The 15,856-nt window shown below is 45.4% G+C and overlaps 1 long non-coding RNA gene across 8 annotated transcripts in view; it reads right to left on the reverse strand.

Annotated features, from left to right (window-relative positions):
* Positions 1 to 615: 615 nt before the first annotated feature.
* LOC140696482 (uncharacterized) overlaps positions 616 to 15,856 on the reverse strand; it is a 33,542-nt gene continuing 18,301 nt past the window's right edge. For 3 of the 8 annotated variants that reach the window (XR_012072900.1, XR_012072901.1, XR_012072899.1), the window contains 2 exons: positions 14,591 to 14,703; positions 616 to 1,085 (listed from right to left, as the gene is read on the reverse strand). This is a non-coding gene — a long non-coding RNA (uncharacterized lncRNA). Of the gene's footprint in view, positions 1,086 to 5,356; positions 5,430 to 5,540; positions 5,631 to 11,412; positions 11,884 to 14,111; positions 14,367 to 14,590; positions 14,704 to 15,856 lie in introns of those variants that run through there. The other 5 variants (XR_012072905.1, XR_012072904.1, XR_012072906.1 and 2 more) reach the window with 5 other exon arrangements.

Below are 15,856 nucleotides of genomic sequence, written 5' to 3' on the forward strand. Positions count from 1 at the left end.
TCAGCAGCATCATCATTATCGTCACCACCACCACCATCATCACCACCATCATCACCACCACCATTGTTATCAGCATCACCAGCAGCAGCAGCAGCAGCAGCAGCAGCAGCAGCAGCAGCAGCAGCAGCAGCATCCTGACCTTTCACTAGGTGCTGGCCTGTAGCAGTATCTGTCAGTGAGACAGATCTCAGGCTCCTGCTCTGCCCTAGCCTTGACCACAGCCACTGTACCTCTGAAGAAGAGCGTGAGTCCCACCTTCCCCCAAACATGATGCACGACCTTTCCTTTGCTTTCCCTTGTGTCATAGTTCTCTATGGAGTCTTGACGTCCAGCCTGCCATTGGCCAGCCTCCTCTTGAGGAAGGCTTCCAGTGGTCCAGTTGCTGGTAAGGATCTGGCCGTGGCGTAATTTTCTGAGCCTTGTGGTTGGTGCCAGTTGGACTCTGAGAATTCACTGCTTCCTAGACTCGTTGTGTGTGGGTTTAAGTCACATATCCTCCTGGAGATACTGATTGAAGGGAGTTTGAGGGATTTGGGGCTGATCAAGGAAAAAAAATATGACCACAAGGTGGCAGTAGCACACTAAGGCTTTATTTAGGTGATGCTTTGACAGGTTTGGGCATGGGGGAGGGCCCTCTCAGTGTGACTCTGTGCAGAGGCTGCACCATGGAGGTCACTACTCAGAAAGGGTGGGGGCCGAGGGAGCTCCCAGGAGGGAAAGGGTTGGTAGGGGGTTTAGGTGTCCAGACGATGTTGCCCAGCAGCCTGGCCAGGGTCAGAGAGCCCAAAGGGCAGCAGTGGCTGGGGGCCTTATGTACGGCTACCCAGTGTTGGGTATGCAAAGCAGGCAGGCTCTACATGGCTAAATATCCACTTATTTGGTCTAAATAAAACAATTATATGTGTTAACATTTGAGTTTGGCACTAGTGGGCTTTTGAGCTATCACAGACTGGATGGCTTAAACAACAGGCTTTTACTTCCTGCAGTTCTAGTGTCTGGAAGTCCAGGATCAGGGTGCCAGCAGGGCCAGCCTCTCGGTGAGGGCTCTGTTCTTGGCTTGTTGATTGCTCCCTTGTTGCTGTATCCTCATGTGGTGGAGGAGAGAGAGGGAGAGGGTGAGAGAGAGGGAGAAAGTGAGCTCTGGTCTCTTCTTAAAAGGGCGCTAATTCATCACGAGGACCCCCACCCTGATAAGCTTGTCTCAACCTATTCACCTCCCAAAGGCCCCACCTCTAAATATCATCACATTGGGGGTTAGGGCTTCAACATATGAAGTTTTGGCAGTTTGGTGGGGGGAGCACAAACATTCAGCCCATGACATTTCTAATATAGAACTTTCTTTTCCCTACCAGAGACAATAAATGGAAATGCACTTTGAAAAGTGAAGAGCATTATACTAATGGAAGAAATCATTTTTATTACCACTTGAAAGGTTAACTTCTAGCTAATCACAAATGGTTTCTGATATTAGGTTTTCTTAACAATACAACCAAATGATGACTTGCCCTGTTTTTCTCCCAGCCTCTCCACCTAACAATGTCAAAGAACGCCAGTCACCACAATAAACCCCACACCCTCTGTCCCCTCCCTTCTGTCTGGCAAGAAGAGGGGTGAAATCACAGTGTGTCAAGCAGGCTGTAAACATTTGAGCTGTTTTCCCTCAACTTTTGGGAGGGCTTCTCTGGGATGACAGGAGGACAAAGGGTTGTGGTGTAAATTACCATGCAAATTGCCACGATGTTTGAACTTAAAAAGACTTTGCTCAATGAACTTGAGCTTCTGAGACTCCCACGGAAGGGGAGGCATGCAGTATCTTCCAGAGCTGAGCTGCTGAACCACCTAAACAGCCCCACATGCTTGACCCCAGTGAGCTCCTGCAAATACACTTGAGCGGCTGCTAAAATATGAAAACCAAATAGAGTCTATCTTTATCTTTAGACTATGCTTCCCTGATGCCCTCTGAGCAGTTTTCTTCTTTAAAGGCCAGTCCTTGTGGGACAACACTAAACAGCTTTGTAGTGCGATGCTGTGAGTGTGTCTTGGAGATGCAAGGGTACGCAGACGCTGTAATTTTCTTTCTTTTTCCTGGTTCCCTTCTTTCCTCCTTGTGTCTCATTCCCTGGGTCAGTGAGGAAACAGATGGTTCATGTGGGAACTCGCCTCATCTCCGAGGCTGGCATGCTTGATACGTTAGTCCTGCCCTGAGCCTGTGACTGAGAGGCGTGACTTCACGATATTTCCTCGTGGGGGATTGTCTGTGACTTTGTTGCCTCCATTCCCATGGCTACACCTGCAAGGACGAAGGCTGAGGCCACATCCAGAGGAGGGGGACTTGTTCTGAGCTCTCAACTCATCTTTCACTTGTAGGAAACGACTTCATGAGGGCCCAACCCTAATTTTGGGACAAATAGGGGGCCGTAGAAAATGCCCTGAGCAATTTCCATACCAGGGTGTAGGATAGCTTCTAAAGAGCCATTAGAGCTGGTCTTGGTCCTGCTCCTCCCCCTTGTCCATTGTGGCTTGATAGTAACTCACAGTTGGAGGCATATTTTTTTGTTAAAAAAAAAAAAAACCCACAACCACCGCAGTGAATGTTTATTAACTTTTTTTAGCTTTAGGTGTACGGCATAATGATTTAGTATTTTATACATTAAGGAATGATCACCACAATAAGTGTAGTTCCCATCTGTCACCATACAAAGTTGTTACAACATTATTGACTGTATCCCCTAGGTGTACTTTACATCCTCCTGACTCACTTACTTTTATAGCTGAAAGTTTGTATCTCATCACCTTTCCCTATTTCGTAGGTTCCCTCAACCCTCTCCCCTCTGGCAACCAGACTCTGTGAGTCTGTTTCAGTTTTGTTTTGTGTTTTTTGTTCTTTGTTTTTTCAATTCCACATATAAATGGCATCATACAGTATTTGTCCTTCTCTGTCTGACTTATTTCACTCAGCAAAATACCCTCCAGTTCCATCCATGTTGCTGCAAATGGCAAGATTTCACTCTTTTTTTATGGCCAAGTCGTATTCCATGGTATATAGATACCACATCTTCTTTATCCATTCATCTGTTGAGGGACACTTAGGTTGCTTCCATATCTTGCCTATTGTAGGTAGAGCTGCAATGAGCATATGGGTACATGTATCTTTTCAAATCAGTGTTTTCATTTTCTTCAGATAAATACCCAGAAGTGGAATGGCTGGACTATATGTGATGGCTCATCACAGTAGATATCATTCCCATTGTGCAGGTGAGGAAAACAAGTCCTACTTTTAGTTTTTTGAAGAACCTCCATTCTATTTTCCATAGTGGCTGCACCAATTTACATTCCCCCAACAGTGCAGGATGGTCCACTTTTCTCCACATCTTCACCACCACTTACTGTTTCTTGTCTTTTTGGTAATAGCCATTCTGACAGGTGTGAGGTGGTATCTCACTATGGTTTTGATAACGTTTATTGACCTTGATGTGCTGAACCTCATTGTGCTGAACCCTGGGCATGTTTTATCTCATTTAAACTCCTTTAAATGCAGGTATATTAGGGTTCTCCAGAGAAATGAAATCAGTAGGATGTGTGTAAACACACACACACACACACACACACACACACAAAGTCTACATCCATCCATCAATATTTTAATTTTTAATAAAATTTTTTTTGAAAGGAATTGGCTCATGTGATTGTGGGGCTAGCAGTCCAAAATCTTCAGGACAGGCTGATAGGCTAGAGATCCAGAGGACTGTCAATGTTATGGTTGGAGTCCAAAGGCAGCCTGGAAACAGGATTCTTTCTTCTCAGGTGATGTTAGTCTTTTTCTCTCAGGCCTTTGACTGCTTAGATGAAACCCACTCACATTATGGATGATAATTTGCTTTACTTAGCATCTACTGAGTTAAATATTAATCTCCTTGAAAAAAATATCTTCACAGTGACACTTAGACTGTGTCTGACCACGTATCTGGGAAGTATGACACGTTGACACCCAATATGAACCATCACAGTTGATATCATTCCCATTGTACAGGGGAGGAAAACAAGTCTCAGAGAAATGAATTCACTCGCAGTGGTAAGTTAAACAATGGTCTCCAAATATGTCCACGTCATAATCCCCAGAACCTGTGAAGGTACCTTATATGGCAAAAGGGACTTTGTAAATGTGGTTAAATGAAGGATCTTGAGATGGGGAGAGCATCTTGGATTGTTCAGGTGGGTCCAATGTAATCTCAAGGGTCCTTATAAGAGGGAGGCAGGAGGGTCAGAGCCAGAGGAGAAGGTGATGTGATGACAGAGGCAGAGATTGGAATGATGCTCTTTGAAGATGGTGGGAGGAGCCACAAGCCAAGGAATACAGCTGACCACGAGAAGGTGGGAAAGACGAGAAGAAGGATTTCCCGTAGAGTCTTTGGAAGGAACCAGCCCTGCTGAGATCTTGATTTTAGCCAGTGAAACTGAGTTTGGACTTCTTACTTCCAGAACTGTAAGAGGATACATTTGTGTTGTGTTAAGCCACTAAGTTTACGGTGATTTGCTACAGGAAACTAACGTACCTGCCAAAGGCACACAGTCAATGGTGGAGGAGGGATCTGAACCCATGTTGGGCTGAGCCTCAGGCTTTGAAGGCCATTATCATCACTAGCCTCGTGGCTCTCCCCTAAACAAGAGTTCTGGGTCCCTCCTCCCTCCTTCCACAACCCTTGCTCAGACTTTAACACCCTGCTCCTGAACTTACTATCATAGGGGGAAATTAGTCATGTAGGAGAGAGAGATTGGGGATAGGAAGTGGACACAAGAGTCTCCATTTATTATCACTATGTGGCAGGCACTTTTGAAAGAAATATTAGTGTGTTTATTTCTCCCAACCTCCCTGGAAGGCAGGTACTATTACTTCCCATATTTCATAATTGGGGAAACTAAGACCAAGAGAGGTTAAGTAACTTGCCCCAAGTCACACAGCTGGTAGGAGGCAAAGCTGGAGTTGAAGCCTAGATCTGGCTGATGTCAACATTTCCCCACACTCTTCTCCAGAATCTTCAGCACAGCAGCAGCACCAGCAGGAGAAGAAAATGTTGGTAAAAACTGTAGAAAACTGAAGACAGGCTCCCTGTGTTCTTGCTTTCCTTCCCAGAAACCTCCCTCTCAGGTGTACAGGCTGCAAATCCAGGGGTCCCCAGGGGTCCCCACAGCGTCCTCTATACCCTCCGCTCATGGAAGAACATTCTGTGTGAATTTCCTTCCCCCCGTCTTCTCACCTTTGCCTTCTCCATCTTGGCTCTTTGGCTGCCCCTTAGCATCTGCTAACGTAACACTTGGGCAGCTACCCCCTCACCCCAGACCCCTCCACCTTCTTTCCCTTTTTCCATTCTCATTGCTGCCCTTTCTCTTTTACTCTTTGGTTGTGGTCACCCACAGAGGGAGGATGAAACCTGCAAGAGGAAAGGGAGTGGAGGGTGAGCCACGCTTTCCAAAGCCATCTGACCAGACTTCCTTTGATGGCTGGGGGGTGGGTGTACAAGTTCCAGAGGTGGTCCCCTCACCCAGTGAGCTGGGCATCCAGTGACTGAAGATGACTCCTGGCAACCAGGGGTGACTGGAGACAGCCTGCGGATTCTGAGCTGCGTCTGTGACTTAACCAAACAGGTTACCAACAACATTGGGCTAAAAATACGACGTTTATTTTGGAAATAACTTGTTTTGGCAGTTATAAATACTCTACGAAGCCAGCTGAGAATGTAGTTTAGCAGCTCTCTGACAACTGAGTAATATTTGAGATGCACACACTACTTCTATGCAAAATCCAATATGCAATTTCAGCCAGTTCTTTGCTCTCCTGAAGAACCGAGGGGAGATTGGGTGCAGATAAGACTGGTGAAGAATCAGGTTAGTGCAGGGTTGCAAAGTACGTTTCCAAACTGAGAATCTTATTTTGGAAATGATGCTACTGGAAGACATGCTCAAGGAAGTTCTCTTTGCCTGCTAGGCATTCCTTTGTCTAGGTAGCAGAGAGCTGAAGTGAATTGTTATAGCTCCCTCCCTCCCTCTCGTTTTTCCTTCCTTTCTTTCCTTTCCTTCTTCACCTCCTCCTCCTCCCTTCCCCCTCCTTCCCTACTTCCCTTCCTTCTTTCTTTATTCACCCACCCTTCAGACAGCTATTAAGCACCAACTTTGTGCCTGATGCGTTGCTGTCTGCTGGGGATGGTGATAAACAAAACGAACTTGATCTGTGTGCCCCTCCTCCCAAATATGCAGTTTAGGATGCACTGTGATGGTAATTACAAGTGGGCAATGGAATAAATAATTAGAAAATGTGATCCCTGCTGGAAGCAACAACTAAGAGGGAGGGAGAGAGGCGAGGGATGTTCCAAGCAGAGAACCAACTGCGTGTGGGAAGGTCTGAGAAAATGACTGGTTTGAGGAACTGGCTTGATATATTTTTATTCATGAAATTTCTAGGAAGAGCTGGAGGAGGGCTGCTTGCCTGGCACTCTGAAGAGCCTGGCACTGACTCCTGCACTCTCTGCCTCTTTCCTTCCCGTCCCCCTCTCCCTGTTGGGAAGACTCTCCCCTCTGCTGAAAAATCCACTCCCACTGTTGCCTCCACTCACCCCACTTCACTGTCCTGGGCTCTGAGCTCACCAGCACCGTTTCTGCTACCTTCTTCACACCCCTGGCCTCGGAGGTGCAGACACACCAATGAGAGAGCAGCTCCCGCTCCCCATCACCCCTCTTCACCACTGCGCCCATCACCGCCAGCCTCATAGCTTCACCATCAGCACTGCGGCTCGTGGCTACAGTGATGTTCAGTTACCCGGCCATCATCTCCATCCCTCCTGTACCCCTGCTGCCTGTTCTGCAGCTCCTCTGCCTCCTCTTTCCTGTCAAGGTGGCTGCTGTCTTCTTTGTCCTTTCACTTGTGACTCCCTCTGCTCAGCCCCAGGGAAACCCCAAGCAGGGAAGAACCTGACCATCTGCACCATGTTATGGCAGAAGGAACATGGACTCTGGTGTCACACCTGGATTTGGGTTTCAACTCGATCAGCTGTTGGCTGAGTGGACTTGGGAAAGTCCCTGACCTTCAGACTATGACGGTTGGTCCACGGTTATGATGAGGATTCTGGACATGATGGCTGTGGCCATGCCTGGCACTTAGCAGGTACTTAGAAAAGGGGCAGTTTCTTCTCTCTCTCTCCACCCCCTTGGACATTGGTGACTCACAAATAAGAAATGACAAGAAATGAACCAACACACAGTCGCCGGCGCCCACACATAGCACGCTACTGCTCTGCAGCACCTCCACTGCCTGAGAATCATTTTAAGAACAATTTGAGGGCTCCCCAAATGCTGCTTCAAAACTTTTGGTTAATGATGCTTAATATTGCTTTAAATTATACAAGAAGTACATTAATATACTCTTATAAAAACACAAACAACAGACAAAAGGAAAAGTTCACCTCAACCATTACCACCCACACATGTTCCAGTCCCAGTTTCTTCCTCAGCAGTAAATACTCTTAACAGCTTTGTCTACAGTGTAAACTTCTGAACTTAAAAAAAATACATTTACATGAATATGTGTATGTGGTTTTGTGCTTTTATTTTTCAAATAACTGGTATCATGATGTAATACATGTCATAATGTAATATTATACTGCAACTTGCTAGTTCACTTAATATGTTCTTTCCTCAACAATATGTATAGAATAGTATCTTTGCATACAACTATGTCTTTTGTTTAAGAGCGATACTTTATTTTTAATGTTTTGTTATGGAGAAATTTAAATACATTCAAGAGTAGACTAAATAATATAATGAATCCTCCTGTACCCACTACTCAGGTTAACAATTATCACTCGTCCAACCTGGAACATCTAACCCACCTATTTTCTCCTTCATTATTTTAAAGTGAAACTCAGATACAGCTTTCTGACCATAAATATTTCATTATGTATCTCTAAAAGATGAGAGTTATCAAAAAAATATAAACACAACATCATTGTCACACTTAAAAAATAAACAATTCCTTAATATCCACCTTTATCTAGTTAAAAAATGATTTGAGTCAGGATCCTATTAAGATGCACACATTGCAGTTGGTTGATAAATCTCTGTCTTTTTTACTGTGTAGGTTCCCCTTCCATTTCTCTCTTCTTGCAATTTGTTTGTTGAAAAGATCTATCTGCATTTGTACCTACTGCATAACATTTCCCAGTAAAGCTCCAACCTGGGTTATTCTCCTGTTTTGTTGATTGGCACTTGGGTTGTTTGCAAACTCCTACTGTCCCCCGTATGTTCCAGTGAACATCTTAGTGTAAGCTCTTTGTGGAAACGTGCCAACATTTCTGTAGGGTAGCTACAAAGAAGTGGATATGCAAAGTTGGACAATGTGTACATTGTATTGGGCTGAACTATATGAAATTTTTATAGGCCAAATGTGGATTTGGCAATTTCAATGGTTCAACCTAATTTGTTTTAATTGAAGTTACCAAATTGCCCTTAAAAATATTGTATTGATTTACCCTCCTCCTAAAAGTTTATAATTGTACCCACTTCCTTATGCCATCCTCACATTTAAAAAGACCAGTGTTTTAAGTGTTCTGTGGGTCTGATTGGCCAAGAGTGGCTTTTATTGTGCTTCGGTGACTCTTGAGAGCCACGTGGCATCTGCATTCCCAGGAGCCTTTCTCGCTGGGAGCCAGATCCCCTGCGTACTGACCCACCCAAGATGGGCAGTATCTCTGCAGCTCAGCTGGGCCCAGATGAAGTGAGTGATCCGCTGGGTGCGTGAGCTGCAGGCAGGGGACTGGTATGTCTTCAGGTGGATTCTTCTTTTTCACTCCCTGCCCTGAGCCGCGACCCCTAAGGAGGGATTATACCTGGTTGAAATCTGAAGCCATTTGGCTGAAGCCCCTTGGCTTATAGCTAGTGGCTCCATAGGTAACCTTCACCACCCCCCCCCCCCCCCGTTAAGGCATCTGTCTTGGTTGGTGAAGAGAGATGACGTGCTGAAGGTTTGGAAGGCTACCTGGGCATTGCAAGATGCTGACGCCTGGATCCCCAGCTTTGCCCATTCTCTGTCTAAGACGTTTCTGGCACCTGTCTCCCTGGTTAAGAGATATAATGGGGAGGAAGGGGCATGGGGCTTGCAGGCGTGAGTAGGGAGGACCGTGCAAGCTGGCAGAAGGAACACTGGACAAGTCAGGAGACCTCATTTTAGACCCTATTTTGCCCATGAGAGCACTGGGACTAGCTGATTCTCTTCACCAGTCTATGCCACAGTTGTCCCATCTGGAAAGTGGGGACACAAAGGCCTGCCATACCGACTCCTTCCAGTGTTGTCATGATGACACAAGTCTGTGAAGGCATTCTGAAAGTGTCCGCGTGCTCTGCAAAAGCAAACCTCAGTGTGCAAACCCCACAGAGTCTGCAAACTACAGTCATGCTCCCTTTCCCGGTAATTATTCAGTCATTATTCACATAAGAAGGATTTCATTGTTATGTTTCATATATTCGTCGCAGTTGATGGCCTTTTAATAGTGGCATGGAGTTTGTGTACAGAAAGGCTATTCATTTTAAGATTTCTGGGCCTTAATTGTTATTTGTTTTGCTTGGTTCCAGCGTGCTCTAAATTAGTGGTATCCACAGAGCGTGTTTGTCTTGGCCCCACGGCATATTGTCTGCGGTGAGCGCTGTTTGGCCTGGCACAGGCCTGGCTCTCCCCATCTGTTTCTGATGTTTACATTGTTAAAGATACGAGAGACATGGAGGACACGGCCACATGCAGAGAGAGAACTTTTTTCTGCTCTAGTGCATCAAACAAGGTCTGAGCCTGTAATAAGCACAGCCCTAAATTACGCTTGAGCTGCTGACTGCGGGCCCAGCCCCAGTGACGGGGGATTGATTGCCAGGGCCCAGGGGTGTTCACTCCCGGGAGTGTGGGCCCAACAGCTCATTCTCCAGAAACTCATTTTTGCCTTGTATTTGAAAAGAGAGAATCATGCAGATTGCAGGGCAACAGCCAAGAGAAGGCCACCAGCCCCCAAAGAATCCCGATGCTGCGTCCTGGGGGCAAATCTATCCTGGAGGCCAGGGACAGCGAGGAACTGTCAGCTCTGCGGAGTGGCTGGTCCGAAGGCCTGAGTGATTCTCCCACATGGTCACCCCCAATCTGCTAAAGTGGGGTCCTGCATCTTTTTGTGAGATCTTAAATTTTCCTTTTACTAAAAAGTATTTTTTAAGAGTGATTTATTTATTTGTTTTGGGGGGTAGGTAATTAGGTTTATTTACTTCTGTATTTTTAGAGGAGGTACTCGGGATTGAATCTAGGACCTCATGCTGCTCTGCCAACTGAGCTATACCTTCCCCCCTTGAATCTTCCTCGTTGGGTGCAAGGCCCCAGGAAGGGAAGAGGAGGGGATGGGGGGACGGGGCTGGCTGGGCATTCGGTGTCTGTTGAGAGCAAAGGCTTTGAGGAAGGAGGAGATGGAGAGAGTGCCCTCTTTAAGCTCCCTGAGCATAGCGTGCGTGGGTGTGTATGTGTGTGTGTTTGTGTGAGTGTGTGTGTAAGGGGGTACAGGGAGAGAGCTTGGGTGAAGGTTGTGTGTGGCGGGGACACTGGATGGCGGCAGCATAGGGCGAGGCTCTGACATCATTACGTTCAGCCTGGGAGTTCCTCTTCTGTCCCGACTCTGGAAGTGGTCAGAGCAAAACCTGCTTGCTCTTGCTAAACTGTCATCCCCTTTCAGTTCCCTGAAACAAAAGAGCTGACAGAGAGACTGGCTGAGTTACTTCTTCCCATGTGCCCACAAAGGCACTGAGATCTGGGGTTTTCAGAACTTGGAGGGAAGAAAACATCTTCACATCCTCAACTTCTGCTCGAGTGGAAACCCAGTCTGCTTCCTCCTCTGCCTTCCATCTGTATCCTTTCCTAATTGGGTGCCCGATTTGGGTGGATCTAGCTCCCTGTGGAGATGAGGGTGGCAAATCCCGTGCAATGGTTTGATGCAGGCCTGTTTAGATATTTGCTGGCTGCTTGCAGAGGAATACCTAAATCCCCTTATACAGGCCCTCTGTCCTGTGCCAGGAGCTCTGTCTCCTAAACAATCCTGATTCCTCTCTCCAACTCATTCTCCATAGTGCGGTCAAGATGAACTTTCTAGAACATTTGTGGAAGGATAATATATTGAAATACTCAGTGGTGTCTTGTTCCTGCTATCTCCTTATCACTGGGACCCCCCCCCACCCCTCAGCTACCTCTGAAGAAGGTCACCAGACTCAACCCTGGGAGAGGTTTGTGTTTCCTGGGTGGAGAGCTGGAGTTACCTGCAGAGAAGCAAATGCTCTTCCTAGCTTGTTTTCCAAAAGCTAGAACTTCTTGAGGGGATTATGCAAGGAAGGATTTTGGAGGGGAGTTGGGGGGAGGTTGCTAGGAGGAGGAGGAGGAAGAAAGGAGGGGCACTGACAGTCTAACCTGCTGACAGTCTCTGTACTTTCTGTCCTGCCATTTCCTCTCCCTGGAAACACTCAAACACCCCCTTTCATTCTTCAGAACTCAGCTCAGATGGGTAGGAATTCATCCCTGATGCCTGCTTCCCTGGGGTGTCTGTGTTCCTGTGAATATCCGGTAACCTCCCTCCCCCTGCCTCCCGGTCTCTCTCTATCACAACACTTATCAAATTGGATTCCTGTTCATACGCCTTCCCTCTCCAGGGCTGGTGACTTGCTCATCTTTAAATCACAGTACATGGCAAGGTGCGGGGCACCCCGGCGGGCATTTGCTGGCTGTTCTCTGAGGGCTTCTCTCCAAGGTCTCCTCTAGACTGTGCTGGCACACCTGCTCGTTTGCTTCATGCCTTTGGGCAAGGTCTCTTCATTCTCATTCACCTGTCAAGTGAGCAGGTGGGTGCTGGACAATCTCCCCCATCCTTTCCAGGGCTCACATCCCCAGGGCAAGAGGATGTGGGAGCCTGATCAAATAGAAATGGCCAAAGTATCCCTTTAAACTCCATTGCCTTTTCCACTTCAGCCATGGTTTCTGCTGGGTGGTATGGTCAGGGAAGGGCATGTGTGGACTTATCACCCAGAGATCCAGAACATTCCCTTCTTAATTGGACCTCCTCAGCATTAAAAAAAATCTCAGTGAGTGGCATTCCCATCTAGCCAGTTCTGCAGGCCAGAAATCCCAGAGCTACAAACTGACACTTTGTCTTCACCATTGTCCCCACTCAATCCACTCTCTTCTAGATGGCTTCAAAATACCTCTCAAATCCAACCACTTTTTTTCCACTTTGACCCCAGCCGACCATCAGCACTCCATCAACATCAGCTTCCCTCTTACTATTGCTTCTACCCATTTGCACCCAGACCACAACAAACATACGGAACTGGCATCTGCACATCCACTCTGCCTCCTACCCTCCCATTTAGACTTCACCCTACTGGGTGGAGTGATCTCAAAATTCACATCTGACCCTGCCACGCTCCTTCTCACAACTCTTCATTGTCTTCCCATTGTGCTTAGGAAAAGATAAAACACCAGTCATGGCTTACAAGTCCCTGCCTGCCTCTTCAACCTCGTCTCACACCACGTCCCTCCTCAGGCTTGTTTTTCCAGTCGCTCTAGCCCTCTGGTGTCTTCATTGCCTGCTCCATGATACCCTTGGTCACAGGGCTTTTGCACATGCTTATCACCTTTTACAGTTGCGATTTTATATTTGTGAGTGTAAGTATATGATTAGTATCTGTTTCATTTACATTGTTAGATTCAGGAAGGTAAGACCATCTCTGTTTCTGTTCACTGATATATCTCTACACCTAGCATGGTACTTGGCACTCAGTAAACACCTGTTAAATAAATAAATGAAGGAAGGAAGGCAGGGCAACATACTCTGATCAACATTTGTACATGTACTTTACTTGAACATATCTGGTTTGTCATATTAACTGGTAACTACTAACATTTAATAAGAGGCAATTTTACTTGGGAAACCCTGTTCTCTGCATTTTATCAATCAAAATCTTAATATTCCAAAGAGAATAAAGATTTGCTCCCATTGTAAAAGGTTCCATATGGCCCTAAGAATTAGTTCTAATAAAATGATGAATGGTTCTTCACTCCATTAGCAAATGATCATTAATTTTAATTTATCTGTCTGACATCTGTTCCTGATCTTTATCCTTTCAAGTGTAATTAAAATAACTGTAAATATGCAACCCATCACTGAAAGTTACAGGTGACTGTACTGTACGGTGTCTATTCTCCAGCCAGTGAGACCGTATTTCCTTGATGGTAGGAGCCATTCCAGCTGGGCGCTTAATCAACATGAAGGAAACAGGAAGTGTCATAAGGCAACAGAGATGGGGTTGGTCTATCTGAGAGGCAACTGTTTAAAGTGATGGCTTGAAAATGGATTACTCTCTGCTATGACTGTGAAGCAATCCCCCAAAGGACAACTGTGCTTCTGGGGCCTTTTTGCTTTTTGGGTCATGTTTGTTTTAGAATCAGAAAATGGTGACATTTCAAGGAGGTGGAAAAGTCCTCCCTCTCACTCCCACTCCCCAAAGAGTCTAATCAAATATGTTTCAGATTCCTCTAAGAAACAAAATATTCTTTCTTACACTTAGAAGGACTGTAATTTAAAATGTGTTTGGAAGAGGAGATATTTGAATTCTCACTAAAGTGTGAATGACTGACATGAGGTCATTTCCTGAGAGGAAGTTTTGATATGGAAAGGATCCTGAGCGCCTACAGTAAGAAAAATGATCCAGAAAGGGAAGGCTTAACAATACTTTGTTGCCTGGACATTTCCAGACCTCTTAGGTTTCTTATCTTAACATGTCCACCCCCTGGCACAGGCAGAGTGTGGAAGAGGTTAGCTCTGGGGTCAGAAATTTGTGCCGAGGGTATCCCTAGGCTCAGTTTTAGGATGATTCAGGGGAAATCCATGGAGGATGACCTTCTCTATGACTGCAGGCGTCTCTGGTCCCTGGCCTGCCAGAGAAAACTGGCCTTCATAAACTAGGTCAGAAACCAGGGCAAAGCCACTCCCTTATTAAACCTCTCATATCTCTTTCTGGGAGAAAACAGGCTTTATTGTGGATGAAATAAAAATTTTAATACACTTGGGAAAAACTATGCAAGTGAAGTGTTTTCCATATACCTGGGTCTAAATTGTTACAGGGAAATTTTATTGTCATAAGGCCCATGATCTCAGAAACCAGGTTTTTATCCAGAGGCTATTCTACTTTTATAACCACATCAAATCGATGGAACATATGAGCTGATAACAATTCTGTTTTTCAGATCTGCGGTGTTTGTGAAGCCAATTTCTGCTCTTGACACAGATTCAGCCACGATGTTGTTGGATCTGGGGGAAAGGATGGCTATCTTCTTCCTCCCTTTCTTTCTTGCCTTTGTCCCCTCCCTCCCCTCTGCCCCCTCTCTTTCTGCTCTCTCCTAGGGTATCTAATCAGAAAAAGGAGAGAGAAAACTCCTGCATTCCCTTCCTATCCTCCATTCCCCCCATGCTTTTATGTTGGTGGTGATGAGGGTGGGTGGGAGATACTGCTCCACTGGTTACAGCCTACTCACCAGCCGAAGACGTCGCTATGATGCTGTAACAACCATAGTAGAGGAGTTGGTTTGGATGATAAGTGATAGGAAGCCAAGAATACGTTTTCTGTTTCCTCCCAGGGCCTCTTCCCCTGTTGGATATAGTGAAGTTGTAAGTTGTCTTGACTTAACCTGGCTATTTCCAAGTTAGTGACCTAGTTGCTACATTCTTCCAAGATGGGATTTTCTCTATCAATTACTTTGCAAATATTTCATCTGAATGTTTATAATATTATCTTTGGATGCCTCTAGGCATGCTGCATTCAACAGAAAGGGGCAATTATTTCTGGCCTTAAAATCGACTGAATCTGAGCATGTATTTGAATCCTCCTGTATTGCCAACACTGTACTAGATGAGGCATATCTTTTAGAGTTGGTGGGAAGAAATAAAATTCTATATGTAGAAAGTTGGATGGCTAGCTGGAGAAATTGGTGTATTTTTCTTTGCAAAAAATGTATTTCAGTGTCTTTAGTTGTATGTTCTGGAAAAAGGAACATAGTTTCTGTAAAAGCAATTGCTATAAGAGGTGGAATTGGGGGAAAATGCCACTTTTCGGAACTAACCATTGTGAATATTCTTCTAGACTCTTTGCTTATGCAAGTATCTTGATATTTTTCACAAGTTATCTCATATTACATATGCTTTTGTCTTGTGAGCTGCTTTTTTCCACTCAGTGATATTCTGTGGATATGTTTCCCTAACAATATGTAAAACGGTTACATAGAATCTAGCTGTATGGCTTTACGTTAATTTACTTACCTGTCCTTTCTTGATGCACCTTGAGGTTATTTCCTACTTTCACTGTTGTGAATAACTGAGGGTTGGGGTGGGGGCATCATTTTTACATCTTTTAAAAATTTGGCCAATCATTTTCAGGGAATGAATCTTGGAATCCCTGGGTCAAAGATACCCACCTAAAATACACGAATATATGCTTGTTACACAAATTCCAAGAAAATGCTCCTCCCAGCCCAGCCCCTCTCCTCCTCCTAGTTAATGTGGCATTTTGCATGTGTTTGCTAAGCTGGGGTTTTACGAAAGATTAGTGAGACCGAGGAAGGATAACTTCCCATTAGAGAATAAAAACTTCTATTAGGCACCTTCCTTCTGATTCCTCTTCTCTGTTTCCCCACTCCTTCCTTCTCGTATCACTCAGCTTCTCCCTTTTGTCTCCTTTACCTCCTTTATTATGCAGAGAATGTTTCCACTTCCCTTTGGAAACTGGATGCCTCCTGGTCCTTCAA

This window comes from Vicugna pacos, chromosome 5 (genome assembly GCF_048564905.1).
Source record: "Vicugna pacos chromosome 5, VicPac4, whole genome shotgun sequence".
Lineage (NCBI taxonomy): Eukaryota > Metazoa > Chordata > Mammalia > Artiodactyla > Camelidae > Vicugna > Vicugna pacos.